The sequence below is a fragment of the Microcebus murinus genome, chromosome 24, assembly GCF_040939455.1.
Source record: "Microcebus murinus isolate Inina chromosome 24, M.murinus_Inina_mat1.0, whole genome shotgun sequence".
In the NCBI taxonomy this organism is placed as follows: domain Eukaryota; kingdom Metazoa; phylum Chordata; class Mammalia; order Primates; family Cheirogaleidae; genus Microcebus; species Microcebus murinus.
In genome coordinates this window covers 32,031,414-32,049,224 of record NC_134127.1, presented here as the reverse complement: position 1 = coordinate 32,049,224, position 17,811 = coordinate 32,031,414, and the positions used below count along the sequence as shown (strand labels likewise).

The 17,811-nt window shown below is 62.8% G+C and overlaps 5 non-coding genes across 5 annotated transcripts; all 5 read left to right on the top strand.

The window, feature by feature from the left end:
* Window positions 1-1,246: 1,246 nt before the first annotated feature.
* Window positions 1,247-1,365, top strand: LOC142864320 (5S ribosomal RNA). Its single transcript, XR_012914845.1, has one exon. It is a non-coding gene; the product is annotated as a 5S ribosomal RNA (ribosomal RNA).
* Window positions 1,366-5,129: 3,764 nt separating this feature from the next.
* LOC142864319 (5S ribosomal RNA) lies at window positions 5,130-5,248 on the top strand. The gene has a single exon (XR_012914844.1). It is a non-coding gene; the product is annotated as a 5S ribosomal RNA (ribosomal RNA).
* Window positions 5,249-9,014: 3,766 nt separating this feature from the next.
* Window positions 9,015-9,133, top strand: LOC142864318 (5S ribosomal RNA). Its single transcript, XR_012914843.1, has one exon. It is a non-coding gene; the product is annotated as a 5S ribosomal RNA (ribosomal RNA).
* Window positions 9,134-12,899: 3,766 nt separating this feature from the next.
* LOC142864317 (5S ribosomal RNA) lies at window positions 12,900-13,018 on the top strand. The gene has a single exon (XR_012914842.1). It is a non-coding gene; the product is annotated as a 5S ribosomal RNA (ribosomal RNA).
* Window positions 13,019-16,802: 3,784 nt separating this feature from the next.
* LOC142864316 (5S ribosomal RNA) lies at window positions 16,803-16,921 on the top strand. The gene has a single exon (XR_012914841.1). It is a non-coding gene; the product is annotated as a 5S ribosomal RNA (ribosomal RNA).
* The last annotated feature ends 890 nt before the right edge of the window (window positions 16,922-17,811 follow it).

Sequence of the window (17,811 nt, the reverse complement as noted above, 5' to 3'; positions counted from 1 at the left end):
GAGGCCAAGTCCCAGCTTCAGCCTGATCCTCCTGGGAACCCCGCTCTGAGACAAGGAGCCGGGCTTCGCATTCCCACAGCAGCCAGTCGTGGGCTGAGGACACCTGGGGCGTTGGGAACTCCCTGGCTTCTCCTTGGTTTAACATCTAGAGCTGCTTGTGAATCGCGCCGCCACACACACCCGAGTGCAGGTGTCTTCCGCACAGACTGCGGGCCTCGCTCTTCTGAATGCCGCTAGCTCGCCACCCACCCACGGGTGAACCTGGTCAGGGTGCTTTCTCTCAGGGGCAGACTCTTTTCCGGGCGGGCTACCGGTGTCTCTGTTTGCTCGTTTCTTTCTTCCATTTCGGGAAAGTCTTCCTTGCTGGGTGTGGAAATCTCCTATGCCTTCCCTCGCCTATTCTGTCAGCTTTAAAATTCTCCTTCAGTTGCCACCCTCACAGATGGATTAGGAAACTCTTTCCGGTGCACTCATTAGTGAAATGACCTCCAGGAAGCTGGAATCCAATATCTAATGGCCGATTTTTAGCGAGTCCACACGCCAGGGTGGTCGGGGTCCAAAGCAGCCCCGGCCAGGCCCAGGCCCCTTGGACTGGGCCACAGGAGGACACGGAGGAGGGTCCCGGCCCCCACGAAGCGGTGCCGGCAGTTCTCCACGGGCTTGGGCGTTTTCCAGAGGTAGGAGATGGAGGGGACTGATTTCTTCAGCGCCCCCCAAACCACGCCACCCCACCCCACCCATGGGACACATCCCCAGAGAGAGACGCCCCATACACTGGCTGTGCCCCAGCCCTGGCCCGGGGGAATAGGCGGCAGCCCACCCACAGGGCGAGGGGGGGGCGCAGCTGAAAGGGGTTGTGGGGGAGGGCGGCCCCTGGCTGGGGTCAAAGGGCGAGCGTCCCGCGCGTGCGCAGTCAGCGGCAGCGACGCGCTGGGGGTGGGCAGCGGGTAGGTGAAGGAGGCCGGGCGAGGAGACGAGGGGGGCTGGGAGGGCTCCACCTTGGCGAGTCCAGCCGTGGAGGCGCATCTTGTGTGAGTGTGAGTGAGTGTGAGTGTGTGTGTGTGTGTATAGAGAGACAGCCCCCCACCCCGCCCCGCCCCGCCCCGCCCATCACCCCCGTCCCTGGGAGCCCGCGGGACCCGGCCGGCCCGGCCCCGCCCGGCGCGGGGCCTGGGGCGGGAGGCGGCGGCGGGGAAGCCCAGAGAGGCTCGGCTTCTCGAGCGGGGCAGGGGCGCCCTCCGCCGCCGTCTAGGGCCACACCACCCTGAACGCCCCCGATCTCGTCTGGTCTCGGAAGCTAAGCAGGGTCGGGCCTGGTTAGTACTTGGATGGGAGACCGCCTGGGAATACCGGGTGCCACAGGCTGCTGCTTTTTTTTTTTTTTTTTTTCTTGCCTCTTGTTCTGTCCCCTTTCTGGGAGCGCGGCGGCGGCCCGGGGTGGGGGTCACCCCCACCCTCAGCGCCCGCGCGGTGCCTGGCGCCCCAGCCCGCACCGTGGGGCCTCCTCTTGTCCCAAGCCGCGACACCGCCGCCACGCGGCAGCATGCGTGGCTTCTGGACTGTCAGGTCTCAGACCAAAGGTCTGCTCTGTGGGAACCGACACGCTGGAGGAAACCTTGAGAGTCTGAGAGGGGAGGGAGTTCCAGAAGAAGGCCAGGATGTCATTTTGAGGGAGTATGTGACCAGAACTCGTCCCGTTGCTTTTGGGGTTCTATGGGCTACACGCAGGAATCTTTGGTGGTGGCACCTGATGTTGGGGGATCCGGAGTCACACCCAGACCTGCTCCACAGGCCTCCTTTTACTTTTCTCTTCGGATTCATTATTTTTAAAAAGTGTCTCTTACCTCTAGGATTGCATTTTCTTTTCTCTCTCTTTTCAAGCAGATGATGGGAGTACAAGTATTCAGGTGACATGTGTTGCCCGTGCCGCCCTCCCCCCTGTGTTCTTTTTTTTTTTTTTTTTGAGACAGAGTCTCTTTTTGCTGCCCAGGCTAGAGTGAGTGCCATGGCGTCAGCCTAGCTCACAGCAACCTCAATCTCCGGGCTCAAGCAATCCTGCTGCCTCAGCCTCCCGAGTAGTTGGGACTACAGGCATGCACCACCACGCCCGGCTGTGTTTTTCTATATATATTAGTTGGCCAATTAATTTCTTTCTATTTTTAGTAGAGACGGGGTCTCGCTCTTGCTCAGGCTGGTTTCGAACTCCTGACCTGGAGCAATCCGCCCGCCTCGGCCTCCCAGAGAGCTAGGATTACAGGCGTGAGCCACCGCGCCCGGCCCCCCCTGTGTTCTTATTCATATACCTCTCATGTTGTTCCAGCGTATTGTGGGGGTACCAATGTTAAGGTCGGGTGCCTTGCCCTCTCCAAGCCTCCCCCCTCGGGTCAGAGCTTCAAGTGCGCCCATCCCCCAGTCGGTGCGCACCCACCCCATGCCTAATGGATGTGTATGCCCCTCCCCTCCCCCCACCCGCCCGCCCGACACCCACCCGATGAAGGTGATTCCTCTCTGTCCACTTAGGCGTCCATCCGTTCGTACCAGTTTGCTGGTGAGCGCGCTCACGTGGTGCCCGTGTGTCCATTCTTGGGATACTTGGCTTACTGGAACGGGTTCCAGCTCTGGCCAGGAGAACACGAGAGGCGCCCTCTCACCGCTGCTCCTCACAGCCGAATGGCACTCCGTGGTGTCCACGCGCCACATTTTATTGATGCACTCCTGGATGGATGGGCACTCGGGTCGCTTCCACGTCTTTGGGATTGTGAATTGTGCCCTAACTGTAACCCTAACCCTTACCCAGCCCGTCTCCTCTGCCCCTGCCTGACGCACTCCTCCCCGGCCAGGCCCGTCACTGTCCTGGGCCCCCGCCTGACCGGCTCCTCCCCGCCCGGCCGGTCACCGTCCTCTGCCCCTGCCTGACACGCTCCTTCCCGCCCGGCCTCTCACCGTCCTCGGCCCCTGCCTGACCGGCTCCTCCGTCGCCTGGGCCTTCCAAGGGCTTGGTGTGGATGCTGCTTCCAGGAAGCCCTCCAGAAACCCGGCAGCAGGGTGGCCGCAGCAGTCTCCAGCAGCCGTCCCTAAGTCGCGTGAGTGCGGGGGACGTGCCCCCGCTGTGCCGCGGGGGCCCAGCCTGGTGTCTTCCCTGAGGCCCTGCGGCTGCCGGCTGGGCTGCCGCTCCCCGCAAGGGGAGAGCCGCGGAGGTGGGGACCGCCTCCTGATGGGGACGTACACGCAGCTCTCCACGTCGGATTCCGGGGCTCTCTGTCCTGCCCGAAGGCCCAGCTGGCCTGCGGGTCCTTAGAGTGGCAAAAACCTCCGAAAACTGAGACTGAGGGTCCGGTGGGTGTCTGCACTTTTGTGCTGGGCACCCCAGGGAGGCCCGGGGGCTGGCTGGACAACGCGGTCTGCTGGGCGGGGGGTTTGGAGGAGCAACTGATGCCCTTTGCACTTTGGGTAGCAAGAGTCTGAGGTGTCTCTGAGCCCTGTGCCATGTGGGGGGGGGTGCGGGGCGGAGGAGGAGGAGGAGGAGGTGGGAAGGGCCGGGGCCTGCAGTCCTGTTCCCGGGGTGGCACGGCAAGTGGCTTCTTCCACAGGCTGCTTGGCCTGGGCTCCCTGCACCTGGGCCTTTGGAGGACCGGCCCTGTGCTTGCCAACACTTCCTGCAGGGACCCAGAGCTGGGAGGTGGCATCTCTCAGCCCTGGGTCGGGCAGAGCCCCAGCGGGCCATGCCCACAACCTCTCTCAGCACCGGTCCCCCAGAAGGCTCCTTTGGGACCAGGATTCTCTTGCGGTGACTCTTTAAGGTCTGGCCCCTGGATGGAGGGGCACCAGGAGTAGAGGAGCAGGAAGGGGAAGGGGGTGGCCATGCGAGGGGACACTTTGAGGCCAAGTCCCAGCTTCAGCCTGATCCTCCTGGGAACCCCGCTCTGAGACAAGGAGCCGGGCTTCGCATTCCCACAGCAGCCAGTCGTGGGCTGAGGACACCTGGGGCGTTGGGAACTCCCTGGCTTCTCCTTGGTTTAACATCTAGAGCTGCTTGTGAATCGCGCCGCCACACACACCCGAGTGCAGGTGTCTTCCGCACAGACTGCGGGCCTCGCTCTTCTGAATGCCGCTAGCTCGCCACCCACCCACGGGTGAACCTGGTCAGGGTGCTTTCTCTCAGGGGCAGACTCTTTTCCGGGCGGGCTACCGGTGTCTCTGTTTGCTCGTTTCTTTCTTCCATTTCGGGAAAGTCTTCCTTGCTGGGTGTGGAAATCTCCTATGCCTTCCCTCGCCTATTCTGTCAGCTTTAAAATTCTCCTTCAGTTGCCACCCTCACAGATGGATTAGGAAACTCTTTCCGGTGCACTCATTAGTGAAATGACCTCCAGGAAGCTGGAATCCAATATCTAATGGCCGATTTTTAGCGAGTCCACACGCCAGGGTGGTCGGGGTCCAAAGCAGCCCCGGCCAGGCCCAGGCCCCTTGGACTGGGCCACAGGAGGACACGGAGGAGGGTCCCGGCCCCCACGAAGCGGTGCCGGCAGTTCTCCACGGGCTTGGGCGTTTTCCAGAGGTAGGAGATGGAGGGGACTGATTTCTTCAGCGCCCCCCAAACCACGCCACCCCACCCCACCCATGGGACACATCCCCAGAGAGAGACGCCCCATACACTGGCTGTGCCCCAGCCCTGGCCCGGGGGAATAGGCGGCAGCCCACCCACAGGGCGAGGGGGGGGCGCAGCTGAAAGGGGTTGTGGGGGAGGGCGGCCCCTGGCTGGGGTCAAAGGGCGAGCGTCCCGCGCGTGCGCAGTCAGCGGCAGCGACGCGCTGGGGGTGGGCAGCGGGTAGGTGAAGGAGGCCGGGCGAGGAGACGAGGGGGGCTGGGAGGGCTCCACCTTGGCGAGTCCAGCCGTGGAGGCGCATCTTGTGTGAGTGTGAGTGAGTGTGAGTGTGTGTGTGTGTGTATAGAGAGACAGCCCCCCACCCCGCCCCGCCCCGCCCCGCCCCGCCCATCACCCCCGTCCCTGGGAGCCCGCGGGACCCGGCCGGCCCGGCCCCGCCCGGCGCGGGGCCTGGGGCGGGAGGCGGCGGCGGGGAAGCCCAGAGAGGCTCGGCTTCTCGAGCGGGGCAGGGGCGCCCTCCGCCGCCGTCTAGGGCCACACCACCCTGAACGCCCCCGATCTCGTCTGGTCTCGGAAGCTAAGCAGGGTCGGGCCTGGTTAGTACTTGGATGGGAGACCGCCTGGGAATACCGGGTGCCACAGGCTGCTGCTTTTTTTTTTTTTTTTTTCTTGCCTCTTGTTCTGTCCCCTTTCTGGGAGCGCGGCGGCGGCCCGGGGTGGGGGTCACCCCCACCCTCAGCGCCCGCGCGGTGCCTGGCGCCCCAGCCCGCACCGTGGGGCCTCCTCTTGTCCCAAGCCGCGACACCGCCGCCACGCGGCAGCATGCGTGGCTTCTGGACTGTCAGGTCTCAGACCAAAGGTCTGCTCTGTGGGAACCGACACGCTGGAGGAAACCTTGAGAGTCTGAGAGGGGAGGGAGTTCCAGAAGAAGGCCAGGATGTCATTTTGAGGGAGTATGTGACCAGAACTCGTCCCGTTGCTTTTGGGGTTCTATGGGCTACACGCAGGAATCTTTGGTGGTGGCACCTGATGTTGGGGGATCCGGAGTCACACCCAGACCTGCTCCACAGGCCTCCTTTTACTTTTCTCTTCGGATTCATTATTTTTAAAAAGTGTCTCTTACCTCTAGGATTGCATTTTCTTTTCTCTCTCTTTTCAAGCAGATGATGGGAGTACAAGTATTCAGGTGACATGTGTTGCCCGTGCCGCCCTCCCCCCTGTGTTCTTTTTTTTTTTTTTTTTGAGACAGAGTCTCGTTTTGCTGCCCAGGCTAGAGTGAGTGCCATGGCGTCAGCCTAGCTCACAGCAACCTCAATCTCCGGGCTCAAGCAATCCTGCTGCCTCAGCCTCCCGAGTAGTTGGGACTACAGGCATGCACCACCACGCCCGGCTGTGTTTTTCTATATATATTAGTTGGCCAATTAATTTCTTTCTATTTTTAGTAGAGACGGGGTCTCGCTCTTGCTCAGGCTGGTTTCGAACTCCTGACCTGGAGCAATCCGCCCGCCTCGGCCTCCCAGAGAGCTAGGATTACAGGCGTGAGCCACCGCGCCCGGCCCCCCCTGTGTTCTTATTCATATACCTCTCATGTTGTTCCAGCGTATTGTGGGGGTACCAATGTTAAGGTCGGGTGCCTTGCCCTCTCCAAGCCTCCCCCCTCGGGTCAGAGCTTCAAGTGCGCCCATCCCCCAGTCGGTGCGCACTCACCCCATGCCTAATGGATGTGTATGCCCCTCCCCTCCCCCCACCCGCCCGCCCGACACCCACCCGATGAAGGTGATTCCTCTCTGTCCACTTAGGCGTCCATCCGTTCGTACCAATTTGCTGGTGAGCGCGCTCACGTGGTGCTCGTGTGTCCATTCTTGGGATACTTGGCTTCCTGGAACGGGTTCCAGCTCTGGCCAGGAGAACACGAGAGGCGCCCTCTCACCGCTGCTCCTCACAGCCGAATGGCACTCCGTGGTGTCCACGCGCCACATTTTATTGATGCACTCCTGGATGGATGGGCACTCGGGTCGCTTCCACGTCTTTGGGATTGTGAATTGTGCCCTAACTGTAACCCTAACCCTTACCCAGCCCGTCTCCTCTGCCCCTGCCTGACGCACTCCTCCCCGGCCAGGCCCGTCACTGTCCTGGGCCCCCGCCTGACCGGCTCCTCCCCGCCCGGCCGGTCACCGTCCTCTGCCCCTGCCTGACACGCTCCTTCCCGCCCGGCCTCTCACCGTCCTCGGCCCCTGCCTGACCGGCTCCTCCGTCGCCTGGGCCTTCCAAGGGCTTGGTGTGGACGCTGCTTCCAGGAAGCCCTCCAGAAACCCGGCAGCAGGGTGGCCGCAGCAGTCTCCAGCAGCCGTCCCTAAGTCGCGTGAGTGCGGGGGACGTGCCCCCGCTGTGCCGCGGGGGCCCAGACTGGTGTCTTCCCTGAGGCCCTGCGGCTGCCGGTTGGGCTGCCGCTCCCCGCAAGGGGAGAGCCGCGGAGGTGGGGACCGCCTCCTGATGGGGATGTACACGCAGCTCTCCACGTCGGATTCCGGGGCTCTCTGTCCTGCCCGAAGGCCCAGCTGGCCTGCGGGTCCTTAGAGTGGCAAAAACCTCCGAAAACTGAGACTGAGGGTCCGGTGGGTGTCTGCACTTTTGTGCTGGGCACCCCAGGGAGGCCCGGGGGCTGGCTGGACAACGCGGTCTGCTGGGCGGGGGGTTTGGAGGAGCAACTGATGCCCTTTGCACTTTGGGTAGCAAGAGTCTGAGGTGTCTCTGAGCCCTGTGCCATGTCGGAGGGGGGGGTGCGGGGCGGAGGAGGAGGAGGAGGAGGTGGGAAGGGCCGGGGCCTGCAGTCCTGTTCCCGGGGTGGCACGGCAAGTGGCTTCTTCCACAGGCTGCTTGGCCTGGGCTCCCTGCACCTGGGCCTTTGGAGGACCGGCCCTGTGCTTGCCAACACTTCCTGCAGGGACCCAGAGCTGGGAGGTGGCATCTCTCAGCCCTGGGTCGGGCAGAGCCCCAGCGGGCCATGCCCACAACCTCTCTCAGCACCGGTCCCCCAGAAGGCTCCTTTGGGACCAGGATTCTCTTGCGGTGACTCTTTAAGGTCTGGCCCCTGGATGGAGGGGCACCAGGAGTAGAGGAGCAGGAAGGGGAAGGGGGTGGCCATGCGAGGGGACACTTTGAGGCCAAGTCCCAGCTTCAGCCTGATCCTCCTGGGAACCCCGCTCTGAGACAAGGAGCCGGGCTTCGCATTCCCACAGCAGCCAGTCGTGGGCTGAGGACACCTGGGGCGTTGGGAACTCCCTGGCTTCTCCTTGGTTTAACATCTAGAGCTGCTTGTGAATCGCGCCGCCACACACACCCGAGTGCAGGTGTCTTCCGCACAGACTGCGGGCCTCGCTCTTCTGAATGCCGCTAGCTCGCCACCCACCCACGGGTGAACCTGGTCAGGGTGCTTTCTCTCAGGGGCAGACTCTTTTCCGGGCGGGCTACCGGTGTCTCTGTTTGCTCGTTTCTTTCTTCCATTTCGGGAAAGTCTTCCTTGCTGGGTGTGGAAATCTCCTATGCCTTCCCTCGCCTATTCTGTCAGCTTTAAAATTCTCCTTCAGTTGCCACCCTCACAGATGGATTAGGAAACTCTTTCCGGTGCACTCATTAGTGAAATGACCTCCAGGAAGCTGGAATCCAATATCTAATGGCCGATTTTTAGCGAGTCCACACGCCAGGGTGGTCGGGGTCCAAAGCAGCCCCGGCCAGGCCCAGGCCCCTTGGACTGGGCCACAGGAGGACACGGAGGAGGGTCCCGGCCCCCACGAAGCGGTGCCGGCAGTTCTCCACGGGCTTGGGCGTTTTCCAGAGGTAGGAGATGGAGGGGACTGATTTCTTCAGCGCCCCCCAAACCACGCCACCCCACCCCACCCATGGGACACATCCCCAGAGAGAGACGCCCCATACACTGGCTGTGCCCCAGCCCTGGCCCGGGGGAATAGGCGGCAGCCCACCCACAGGGCGAGGGGGGGGCGCAGCTGAAAGGGGTTGTGGGGGAGGGCGGCCCCTGGCTGGGGTCAAAGGGCGAGCGTCCCGCGCGTGCGCAGTCAGCGGCAGCGACGCGCTGGGGGTGGGCAGCGGGTAGGTGAAGGAGGCCGGGCGAGGAGACGAGGGGGGCTGGGAGGGCTCCACCTTGGCGAGTCCAGCCGTGGAGGCGCATCTTGTGTGAGTGTGAGTGAGTGTGAGTGTGTGTGTGTGTGTATAGAGAGACAGCCCCCCACCCCGCCCCGCCCCGCCCCGCCCCGCCCATCACCCCCGTCCCTGGGAGCCCGCGGGACCCGGCCGGCCCGGCCCCGCCCGGCGCGGGGCCTGGGGCGGGAGGCGGCGGCGGGGAAGCCCAGAGAGGCTCGGCTTCTCGAGCGGGGCAGGGGCGCCCTCCGCCGCCGTCTAGGGCCACACCACCCTGAACGCCCCCGATCTCGTCTGGTCTCGGAAGCTAAGCAGGGTCGGGCCTGGTTAGTACTTGGATGGGAGACCGCCTGGGAATACCGGGTGCCACAGGCTGCTGCTTTTTTTTTTTTTTTTTTTTCTTGCCTCTTGTTCTGTCCCCTTTCTGGGAGCGCGGCGGCGGCCCGGGGTGGGGGTCACCCCCACCCTCAGCGCCCGCCGCTGTGCCTGGCGCCCCAGCCCGCACCGTGGGGCCTCCTCTTGTCCCAAGCCGCGACACCGCCGCCACGCGGCAGCATGCGTGGCTTCTGGACTGTCAGGTCTCAGACCAAAGGTCTGCTCTGTGGGAACCGACACGCTGGAGGAAACCTTGAGAGTCTGAGAGGGGAGGGAGTTCCAGAAGAAGGCCAGGATGTCATTTTGAGGGAGTATGTGACCAGAACTCGTCCCGTTGCTTTTGGGGTTCTATGGGCTACACGCAGGAATCTTTGGTGGTGGCACCTGATGTTGGGGGATCCGGAGTCACACCCAGACCTGCTCCACAGGCCTCCTTTTACTTTTCTCTTCGGATTCATTATTTTTAAAAAGTGTCTCTTACCTCTAGGATTGCATTTTCTTTTCTCTCTCTTTTCAAGCAGATGATGGGAGTACAAGTATTCAGGTGACATGTGTTGCCCGTGCCGCCCTCCCCCCTGTGTTCTTTTTTTTTTTTTTTTTGAGACAGAGTCTCGTTTTGCTGCCCAGGCTAGAGTGAGTGCCATGGCGTCAGCCTAGCTCACAGCAACCTCAATCTCCGGGCTCAAGCAATCCTGCTGCCTCAGCCTCCCGAGTAGTTGGGACTACAGGCATGCACCACCACGCCCGGCTGTGTTTTTCTATATATATTAGTTGGCCAATTAATTTCTTTCTATTTTTAGTAGAGACGGGGTCTCGCTCTTGCTCAGGCTGGTTTCGAACTCCTGACCTGGAGCAATCCGCCCGCCTCGGCCTCCCAGAGAGCTAGGATTACAGGCGTGAGCCACCGCGCCCGGCCCCCCCTGTGTTCTTATTCATATACCTCTCATGTTGTTCCAGCGTATTGTGGGGGTACCAATGTTAAGGTCGGGTGCCTTGCCCTCTCCAAGCCTCCCCCCTCGGGTCAGAGCTTCAAGTGCGCCCATCCCCCAGTCGGTGCGCACCCACCCCATGCCTAATGGATGTGTATGCCCCTCCCCTCCCCCCACCCGCCCGCCCGACACCCACCCGATGAAGGTGATTCCTCTCTGTCCACTTAGGCGTCCATCCGTTCGTACCAGTTTGCTGGTGAGCGCGCTCACGTGGTGCCCGTGTGTCCATTCTTGGGATACTTGGCTTACTGGAACGGGTTCCAGCTCTGGCCAGGAGAACACGAGAGGCGCCCTCTCACCGCTGCTCCTCACAGCCGAATGGCACTCCGTGGTGTCCACGCGCCACATTTTATTGATGCACTCCTGGATGGATGGGCACTCGGGTCGCTTCCACGTCTTTGGGATTGTGAATTGTGCCCTAACTGTAACCCTAACCCTTACCCAGCCCGTCTCCTCTGCCCCTGCCTGACGCACTCCTCCCCGGCCAGGCCCGTCACTGTCCTGGGCCCCCGCCTGACCGGCTCCTCCCCGCCCGGCCGGTCACCGTCCTCTGCCCCTGCCTGACACGCTCCTTCCCGCCCGGCCTCTCACCGTCCTCGGCCCCTGCCTGACCGGCTCCTCCGTCGCCTGGGCCTTCCAAGGGCTTGGTGTGGATGCTGCTTCCAGGAAGCCCTCCAGAAACCCGGCAGCAGGGTGGCCGCAGCAGTCTCCAGCAGCCGTCCCTAAGTCGCGTGAGTGCGGGGGACGTGCCCCCGCTGTGCCGCGGGGGCCCAGCCTGGTGTCTTCCCTGAGGCCCTGCGGCTGCCGGCTGGGCTGCCGCTCCCCGCAAGGGGAGAGCCGCGGAGGTGGGGACCGCCTCCTGATGGGGACGTACACGCAGCTCTCCACGTCGGATTCCGGGGCTCTCTGTCCTGCCCGAAGGCCCAGCTGGCCTGCGGGTCCTTAGAGTGGCAAAAACCTCCGAAAACTGAGACTGAGGGTCCGGTGGGTGTCTGCACTTTTGTGCTGGGCACCCCAGGGAGGCCCGGGGGCTGGCTGGACAACGCGGTCTGCTGGGCGGGGGGTTTGGAGGAGCAACTGATGCCCTTTGCACTTTGGGTAGCAAGAGTCTGAGGTGTCTCTGAGCCCTGTGCCATGTGGGGGGGGGTGCGGGGCGGAGGAGGAGGAGGAGGAGGTGGGAAGGGCCGGGGCCTGCAGTCCTGTTCCCGGGGTGGCACGGCAAGTGGCTTCTTCCACAGGCTGCTTGGCCTGGGCTCCCTGCACCTGGGCCTTTGGAGGACCGGCCCTGTGCTTGCCAACACTTCCTGCAGGGACCCAGAGCTGGGAGGTGGCATCTCTCAGCCCTGGGTCGGGCAGAGCCCCAGCGGGCCATGCCCACAACCTCTCTCAGCACCGGTCCCCCAGAAGGCTCCTTTGGGACCAGGATTCTCTTGCGGTGACTCTTTAAGGTCTGGCCCCTGGATGGAGGGGCACCAGGAGTAGAGGAGCAGGAAGGGGAAGGGGGTGGCCATGCGAGGGGACACTTTGAGGCCAAGTCCCAGCTTCAGCCTGATCCTCCTGGGAACCCCGCTCTGAGACAAGGAGCCGGGCTTCGCATTCCCACAGCAGCCAGTCGTGGGCTGAGGACACCTGGGGCGTTGGGAACTCCCTGGCTTCTCCTGGGTTTAACGTCTAGAGCTGCTTGTGAATCGCGCCGCCACACACACCCGAGTGCAGGTGTCTTCCGCACAGACTGCGGGCCTCGCTCTTCTGAATGCCGCTAGCTCGCCACCCACCCACGGGTGAACCTGGTCAGGGTGCTTTCTCTCAGGGGCAGACTCTTTTCCGGGCGGGCTACCGGTGTCTCTGTTTGCTCGTTTCTTTCTTCCATTTCGGGAAAGTCTTCCTTGCTGGGTGTGGAAATCTCCTATGCCTTCCCTCGCCTATTCTGTCAGCTTTAAAATTCTCCTTCAGTTGCCACCCTCACAGATGGATTAGGAAACTCTTTCCGGTGCACTCATTAGTGAAATGACCTCCAGGAAGCTGGAATCCAATATCTAATGGCCGATTTTTAGCGAGTCCACACGCCAGGGTGGTCGGGGTCCAAAGCAGCCCCGGCCAGGCCCAGGCCCCTTGGACTGGGCCACAGGAGGACACGGAGGAGGGTCCCGGCCCCCACGAAGCGGTGCCGGCAGTTCTCCACGGGCTTGGGCGTTTTCCAGAGGTAGGAGATGGAGGGGACTGATTTCTTCAGCGCCCCCCAAACCACGCCACCCCACCCCACCCATGGGACACATCCCCAGAGAGAGACGCCCCATACACTGGCTGTGCCCCAGCCCTGGCCCGGGGGAATAGGCGGCAGCCCACCCACAGGGCGAGGGGGGGGCGCAGCTGAAAGGGGTTGTGGGGGAGGGCGGCCCCTGGCTGGGGTCAAAGGGCGAGCGTCCCGCGCGTGCGCAGTCAGCGGCAGCGACGCGCTGGGGGTGGGCAGCGGGTAGGTGAAGGAGGCCGGGCGAGGAGACGAGGGGGGCTGGGAGGGCTCCACCTTGGCGAGTCCAGCCGTGGAGGCGCATCTTGTGTGAGTGTGAGTGAGTGTGAGTGTGTGTGTGTGTGTATAGAGAGACAGCCCCCCACCCCGCCCCGCCCCGCCCCGCCCCGCCCATCACCCCCGTCCCTGGGAGCCCGCGGGACCCGGCCGGCCCGGCCCCGCCCGGCGCGGGGCCTGGGGCGGGAGGCGGCGGCGGGGAAGCCCAGAGAGGCTCGGCTTCTCGAGCGGGGCAGGGGCGCCCTCCGCCGCCGTCTAGGGCCACACCACCCTGAACGCCCCCGATCTCGTCTGGTCTCGGAAGCTAAGCAGGGTCGGGCCTGGTTAGTACTTGGATGGGAGACCGCCTGGGAATACCGGGTGCCACAGGCTGCTGCTTTTTTTTTTTTTTTTTTTCTTGCCTCTTGTTCTGTCCCCTTTCTGGGAGCGCGGCGGCGGCCCGGGGTGGGGGTCACCCCCACCCTCAGCGCCCGCGCGGTGCCTGGCGCCCCAGCCCGCACCGTGGGGCCTCCTCTTGTCCCAAGCCGCGACACCGCCGCCACGCGGCAGCATGCGTGGCTTCTGGACTGTCAGGTCTCAGACCAAAGGTCTGCTCTGTGGGAACCGACACGCTGGAGGAAACCTTGAGAGTCTGAGAGGGGAGGGAGTTCCAGAAGAAGGCCAGGATGTCATTTTGAGGGAGTATGTGACCAGAACTCGTCCCGTTGCTTTTGGGGTTCTATGGGCTACACGCAGGAATCTTTGGTGGTGGCACCTGATGTTGGGGGATCCGGAGTCACACCCAGACCTGCTCCACAGGCCTCCTTTTACTTTTCTCTTCGGATTCATTATTTTTAAAAAGTGTCTCTTACCTCTAGGATTGCATTTTCTTTTCTCTCTCTTTTCAAGCAGATGATGGGAGTACAAGTATTCAGGTGACATGTGTTGCCCGTGCCGCCCTCCCCCCTGTGTTCTTTTTTTTTTTTTTTTTGAGACAGAGTCTCTTTTTGCTGCCCAGGCTAGAGTGAGTGCCATGGCGTCAGCCTAGCTCACAGCAACCTCAATCTCCGGGCTCAAGCAATCCTGCTGCCTCAGCCTCCCGAGTAGTTGGGACTACAGGCATGCACCACCACGCCCGGCTGTGTTTTTCTATATATATTAGTTGGCCAATTAATTTCTTTCTATTTTTAGTAGAGACGGGGTCTCGCTCTTGCTCAGGCTGGTTTCGAACTCCTGACCTGGAGCAATCCGCCCGCCTCGGCCTCCCAGAGAGCTAGGATTACAGGCGTGAGCCACCGCGCCCGGCCCCCCCTGTGTTCTTATTCATATACCTCTCATGTTGTTCCAGCGTATTGTGGGGGTACCAATGTTAAGGTCGGGTGCCTTGCCCTCTCCAAGCCTCCCCCCTCGGGTCAGAGCTTCAAGTGCGCCCATCCCCCAGTCGGTGCGCACCCACCCCATGCCTAATGGATGTGTATGCCCCTCCCCTCCCCCCACCCGCCCGCCCGACACCCACCCGATGAAGGTGATTCCTCTCTGTCCACTTAGGCGTCCATCCGTTCGTACCAGTTTGCTGGTGAGCGCGCTCACGTGGTGCCCGTGTGTCCATTCTTGGGATACTTGGCTTACTGGAACGGGTTCCAGCTCTGGCCAGGAGAACACGAGAGGCGCCCTCTCACCGCTGCTCCTCACAGCCGAATGGCACTCCGTGGTGTCCACGCGCCACATTTTATTGATGCACTCCTGGATGGATGGGCACTCGGGTCGCTTCCACGTCTTTGGGATTGTGAATTGTGCCCTAACTGTAACCCTAACCCTTACCCAGCCCGTCTCCTCTGCCCCTGCCTGACGCACTCCTCCCCGGCCAGGCCCGTCACTGTCCTGGGCCCCCGCCTGACCGGCTCCTCCCCGCCCGGCCGGTCACCGTCCTCTGCCCCTGCCTGACACGCTCCTTCCCGCCCGGCCTCTCACCGTCCTCGGCCCCTGCCTGACCGGCTCCTCCGTCGCCTGGGCCTTCCAAGGGCTTGGTGTGGATGCTGCTTCCAGGAAGCCCTCCAGAAACCCGGCAGCAGGGTGGCCGCAGCAGTCTCCAGCAGCCGTCCCTAAGTCGCGTGAGTGCGGGGGACGTGCCCCCGCTGTGCCGCGGGGGCCCAGCCTGGTGTCTTCCCTGAGGCCCTGCGGCTGCCGGCTGGGCTGCCGCTCCCCGCAAGGGGAGAGCCGCGGAGGTGGGGACCGCCTCCTGATGGGGACGTACACGCAGCTCTCCACGTCGGATTCCGGGGCTCTCTGTCCTGCCCGAAGGCCCAGCTGGCCTGCGGGTCCTTAGAGTGGCAAAAACCTCCGAAAACTGAGACTGAGGGTCCGGTGGGTGTCTGCACTTTTGTGCTGGGCACCCCAGGGAGGCCCGGGGGCTGGCTGGACAACGTGGTCTGCTGGGCGGGGGGGGGGGGGGTTGGAGGAGCAACTGATGCCCTTTGCACTTTGGGTAGCAAGAGTCTGAGGTGTCTCTGAGCCCTGTGCCCTGTGGGGGCGGGGCGGGGGAGAGGAGGAGGAGGAGGAGGAGGAGGTGGGAAGGGCCGGGGCCTGCAGTCCTGTTCCCGGGGTGGCACGGCAAGTGGCTTCTTCCACAGGCTGCTTGGCCTGGGCTCCCTGCACCTGGGCCTTTGGAGGACCGGCCCTGTGCTTGCCAACACTTCCTGCAGGGACCCAGAGCTGGGAGGTGGCATCTCTCAGCCCTATGTCGGGCAGAGCCCCAGCGGGCCATGCCCACAACCTCTCTCAGCACCGGTCCCCCAGAAGGCTCCTTTGGGACCAGGATTCTCTTGCGGTGACTCTTTAAGGTCTGGCCCCTGGATGGAGGGGCACCAGGAGTAGAGGAGCAGGAAGGGGAAGGGGGTGGCCATGCGAGGGGACACTTTGAGGCCAAGTCCCAGCTTCAGCCTGATCCTCCTGGGAACCCCGCTCTGAGACAAGGAGCCGGGCTTCGCATTCCCACAGCAGCCAGTCGTGGGCTGAGGACACCTGGGGCGTTGGGAACTCCCTGGCTTCTCCTGGGTTTAACGTCTAGAGCTGCTTGTGAATCGCGCCGCCACACACACCCGAGCGCAGGTGTCTTCCGCACAGACTGCGGGCCTCGCTCTTCTGAATGCCGCTAGCTCGCCACCCACCCACGGGTGAACCTGGTCAGGGTGCTTTCTCTCAGGGGCAGACTCTTTTCCGGGCGGGCTACCGGTGTCTCTGTTTGCTCGTTTCTTTCTTCCATTTCGGGAAAGTCTTCCTTGCTGGGTGTGGAAATCTCCTATGCCTTCCCTCGCCTATTCTGTCAGCTTTCAAATTCTCTTTCAGTTGCCACCCTCACAGATGGATTAGGAAACTCTTTCCGGTGCACTCATTAGTGAAATGACCTCCAGGAAGCTGGAATCCAATATCTAATGGCCGATTTTTAGCGAGTCCACACGCCAGGGTGGTCGGGGTCCAATGCAGCCCCGGCCAGGCCCAGGCCCCTTGGACTGGGCCACAGGAGGACACGGAGGAGGGTCCCGGCCCCCACGAAGCGGTGCCGGCAGTTCTCCACGGGCTTGGGCGTTTTCCAGAGGTAGGAGATGGAGGGGACTGATTTCTTCAGCACCCCCCAAACCACGCCACCCCACCCCACCCATGGGACACATCCCCAGAGAGAGACGCCCCATACACTGGCTGTGCCCCAGCCCTGGCCCGGGGGAATAGGCGGCAGCCCACCCACAGGGCGAGGGGGGGGGCACAGCTGAAAGGGGTTGTGGGGGAGGGCGGCCCCTGGCTGGGGTCAAAGGGCGAGCGTCCCGCGCGTGCGCAGTCAGCGGCAGCGACGCGCTGGGGGTGGGCAGCGGGTAGGTGAAGGAGGCCGGGCGAGGAGACAGGAGACGAGGGGGGCTGGGAGGGCTCCACCTTGGCGAGTCCAGCCGTGGAGGCGCATCTTGTGTGAGTGTGAGTGAGTGTGAGTGTGTGTGTGTGTGTATAGAGAGACAGCCCCCCACCCCGCCCCGCCCCGCCCCGCCCCGCCCATCACCCCCGTCCCTGGGAGCCCGCGGGACCCGGCCGGCCCGGCCCGGCCCGGCGCGGGGCCTGGGGCGGGAGGCGGCGGCGGGGAAGCCCAGAGAGGCTCGGCTTCTCGAGCGGGGCAGGGGCGCCCTCCGCCGCCGTCTAGGGCCACACCACCCTGAACGCCCCCGATCTCGTCTGGTCTCGGAAGCTAAGCAGGGTCGGGCCTGGTTAGTACTTGGATGGGAGACCGCCTGGGAATACCGGGTGCCACAGGCTGCTGCTTTTTTTTTTTTTTTTTTTTCTTGCCTCTTGTTCTGTCCCCTTTCTGGGAGCGCGGCGGCGGCCCGGGGTGGGGGTCACCCCCACCCTCAGCGCCCGCGCGGTGCCTGGCGCCCCAGCCCGCACCGTGGGGCCTCCTCTTGTCCCAAGCCGCGACACCGCCGCCACGCGGCAGCATGCGTGGCTTCTGGACTGTCAGGTCTCAGACCAAAGGTCTGCTCTGTGGGAACCGACACGCTGGAGGAAACCTTGAGAGTCTGAGAGGGGAGGGAGTTCCAGAAGAAGGCCAGGATGTCATTTTGAGGGAGTATGTGACCAGAACTCGTCCCGTTGCTTTTGGGGTTCTATGGGCTACACGCAGGAATCTTTGGTGGTGGCACCTGATGTTGGGGGATCCGGAGTCACACCCAGACCTGCTCCACAGGCCTCCTTTTACTTTTCTCTTCGGATTCATTATTTTTAAAAAGTGTCTCTTACCTCTAGGATTGCATTTTCTTTTCTCTCTCTTTTCAAGCAGATGATGGGAGTACAAGTATTCAGGTGACATGTGTTGCCCGTGCCGCCCTCCCCCCTGTGTTCTTTTTTTTTTTTTTTTTGAGACAGAGTCTCTTTTTGCTGCCCAGGCTAGAGTGAGTGCCATGGCGTCAGCCTAGCTCACAGCAACCTCAATCTCCGGGCTCAAGCAATCCTGCTGCCTCAGCCTCCTGAGTAGTTGGGACTACAGGCATGCACCACCACGCCCGGCTGTGTTTTTCTATATATATTAGTTGGCCAATTAATTTCTTTCTATTTTTAGTAGAGACGGGGTCTCGCTCTTGCTCAGGCTGGTTTCGAACTCCTGACCTGGAGCAATCCGCCCGCCTCGGCCTCCCAGAGAGCTAGGATTA